Source organism: Pundamilia nyererei, unplaced genomic scaffold (assembly GCF_000239375.1).
Source record: "Pundamilia nyererei isolate P.nyererei 1_Seehausen unplaced genomic scaffold, PunNye1.0 scaffold00082, whole genome shotgun sequence".
Taxonomy (NCBI): domain Eukaryota; kingdom Metazoa; phylum Chordata; class Actinopteri; order Cichliformes; family Cichlidae; genus Pundamilia; species Pundamilia nyererei.
This window is the reverse complement of record NW_005187483.1, coordinates 122616-126638: the sequence shown is the minus strand read 5'-3', so window position 1 is coordinate 126638 and position 4023 is coordinate 122616.

Below are 4023 nucleotides of genomic sequence, written 5' to 3'. Positions count from 1 at the left end.
GGGGTACTAGACAGATACAGATACATGGTTAAATAAAAGCGTAAGGACAGAAATGATGAGCTCAGTAAGTAGAAAGGTGAAAATGAGGCACAAGTTGAGAAAGTTTTCATAATAACAGTATTTTTTTCATCCTTCACCCATCTCTCTGGGAGAGTGGCAGATATAAATTTTGTTTTGTTGGATCTTATGTGCCTGCATGTGTGTGGCCGTGTGTGTGTATGTGTGTTTCAGATATTGCGGGCAGTCCTGGGGCGTCCATCTTGGTTATGGGGCTTCCAAAGCATTTCAATCTGTCCTGTCTCTATGACGGGTGTCTCATCGACAATCTCACACACACATAAACACAAACTCCAATCTAAACTTTGTTCATGTTAGCAGTATATGACATGACTGTAGATAGATATATATCATTGATAAGTAGAATGATATAGATAGATAGATAGATAGATAGATAGATAGATAGATAGATAGATAGATAGATAGATAGATAGACAAATGCTAAGTATGAGTTGGGCTTCTTGTTTAAAATTCAGTCAGTTGTTTTACTTGCAATCTATTATGGTGGCATACAGAAACAAAAAATGTGTCTTTGTCCCAAACATTATGAAGGGGTCTAGAGACAGATAGTAAATAAGATGCTACATTTTTATTCAAACGAGGAGGAGAGCAAAAGTAAAAATCTGAGTTTTGATTTCAGCTTTTATTTAGACATGCATGTAACTTTGACATCATGACTGATTGGGAACAAGCCTTCCAGCTCAGCCACTGACCCAAACAGACACTCTCAAAACATGCCATCAGACTTTTTTTCACTCACAACAGCATACTTTTGTGTTCCCAGCTGAAATGTGATTCCAGCTATTGCGGTGTGACTGAGGGGAGTTTGAAAGACTCATGCATTTTGATAGCATTTTAGTTTCTCTCGCTTCCTGCTCTCCCTTCTCTGGACAATCATTTTACAGCCCCATATACTGCATGTATTAATACATATGCTGACCATCTGCTGCATTTATCATCTTTGAGCTTTATGGCTTCATGATATATCAAATTTGTTTAAAGCTTGTATTATGTTTACTTATTCAGCATTTATCAGGAATGATGTATAATTTATACATTGAACAAGTAAAACGGTTTATTGTAACAGCTTGGACTTATGAAATTTTATCTGAATACATCTGTGCATTTATTTTAGGAATGTAGCAATTTCTTATGAATGACTGTAGCTCGTCAGCTGGCAGGTTAAGCAGCAGGAACTTGCTAATAACAATGGATGGATTTAATTATAACTAAATAAAACTGCTGAATTACCTGCCTTACACTCACATCCATTTTGAGTCCCCCTCCCCCTGCCACTTCTTGCACTTGGAAATTCATATACAGTAGGATGGCAATATACCACTTGAATCAACAGGAAGACACTAAAAAATCCCAACAAACAAACTGCCAGCTGTGGTTCTGAAGGCCCAAATTTTAAACTAAACAATGTAAACAATGCCCGAGACACTTGAGTTCATTTTGACAGTGGCAAGAAAGATATAAGAAAGAAGCATGCGAGACAGAATGAGAAATTACATCATAAAAGACAGCTGCGTACAAATGAGTGTGACTGAGATTTGCTTCTTTGATGGCATTCAGTCTAGAGGGAGAAGAAAAGTTAGTGCTTACATGCCTGCTTTGTAACATATCTGCGTTCTTTTAGAAACTAAAAGAGAGAAATTTAAGTAACAGATATTTAGTTTCATAATGAATCGTGAAATTGATATATTTTACACTACTCAGTGTTTGGTGTTATCCGGATCAGAAAAAAATTGCATTCATTATTTTTTGAATCATTACTTGAAGCCCATAACTTTCTTGCAATCCTCAGAATATTACATCTAAAATATTAAAAATGTCGCTAGCTTTGATTTGTTTTTAAATAAGCTTGTCACTGTTGCATTGTAAATATATATCATTTAGGTTTTTTTCTTTTTTTGTAAATTAACATTTATAATGAAAATGTAAAGTTTTCATTGTGCATTACAGAAAATGCACAATGCCACACTTTTTTTGCACTGCACGTATCCATTTCAAAAGTACAAAGTTCCAAATTACTCTGTTGGAGATTGATTGCAAGAGATAAGACAAGATTCATATTTACACATTTACTGTTTGTGGTGTAATTTGTTTACAGAGGTTGTCACTACAATAGAGCATAGCACAAAGGGTAAAATACATAAGAACAGTTGTCTGCAGAGACTGGAGAAAACATAATAAAAGATTCTTTCTGTGTTACCTATGAGAAGATATCCATTGTGATATGAATGTGAACCCTTGGCCCCTAGAAACAGGCGCACAACGAGGTATATGACTGCACTGTAATGTCCATTGTAACAGTGGTTCTGCCTTACATATATTCCCATGTTTGTATCTGTAGTTTTGGATTCCTTTGTGCTTTCCACGTCTGTAAAATAGTCTTATCATGTTTGTTGCATTCCAATAGCGTGGTCACAATATTTGGAAAAAAAAGGGAAACATATACAAAATATAACTTAACAGACAGTTGAACCAATTTTGAATCCAAGTGTTCGACTTGTGCTTGTCATGCATTTTATACCAGCAAGACAAAAGTGACGGTGTTGGAAAAGAGCAGCTAATTGTACATCATCATTTGAATGAATGTGCCGACACATTTGTAATCTGTTCAAACAAAAGAGAAATTGTTCTAATGTTGTGTGCAGGTGATTAGATTAAAATCCTGTTGTGCAAAATCAAATCTGTGAACTTGTGCTTTTAATTCAGAACACTACGATTAAACGTGTTTTAATTTCCTGCTGAAGAGATTCCCTTAGGTGGAATTAGAGACTAAAATGAAAGTGATCATAAACTTGCCCACCTCTCAAGACTGGTGTATCTTAAACTAATTTAACTAATTTAAGTTTTGCTCAGAATTTATCCTGCGGCACTCAGTCCCATGCAACCCAAAAAATTCAATCATTTTCTTTCTTATGCCATTACCGAGATGTCTGGTTATATGCCAGGATGTGAAGTATACGCCTCTTGTAAATAATCATTAATTCATTTTGCACGACACTATCACTGGACTGCCAGGCAGTCCAATGAAGACTCAGACTTGGACTTCAACTTATGTTAATGTGACTGGATCACACATTTGGGATGCAATGTGTAATTGAACTCAGGATGAGAAATGACAGTAGTGCTAGTTTAATGATAAACTGTTTATCAGCTGTGGTCTCTGAAGCTCAGACTAGACTCGTAGTGTGGGTTATGGGTTTGTGAGTGTGTCTAAGTATGAGCATCTCTTTCCTACCTGTCAGCATAGTGTCGCAGCTCACTAACTGACTGATTGTGGGCTCTGATTGGATCCCACTCGCCACGATGGGGGTCATTAGCTTCATGACTGGTACACAAAAATGATCTTTTTTTTCCTCACAAATCACAGTTTTTAACTTGGTGTAAGAAAAAAAATAATTGTAACAGATTCAGAAATTAATTCAGAATTATTATCTAGCCTACAAAAAAGTTTTACAGTTTAACTAATAACTAAAGTTAACTAATAAATAGCTAGTAATGCATATAAATTAGGGAGTAAAATCTGAACAATAACATGTTAAAGCAACTAACCTTATACATGCACAAGGTACTGGTGACTAAAGATGATAAAAGTTGGAAGATTTTAAAATTTTGAATAGTCGCATTTGTGTACAGCAGCAATGAATATCCTGAGAAACAGATGAGACCCTACCAGAGGCGTTACTTCCTAACAGGCAAAGCAGGAAATTCTTAAGGGCTTTCTATAGCAGTGGCAAAGTGACCTGAACTCCCAAAGGGGGCCCTGCCAAACTCCACTCGCTCCCATTGACTGACATGCATGATTCTGGTTAAACAAACCTAATGACAAAAATCAGTCATGAAAAAAGTCAGTCAATGAAAATGATATTGAGGTCTGACTGCTGGGCTTCACAAATAGAAACTCTGTGTACTAACACTTTGCACAGCATATGTGACTTATCTTAAATGTAA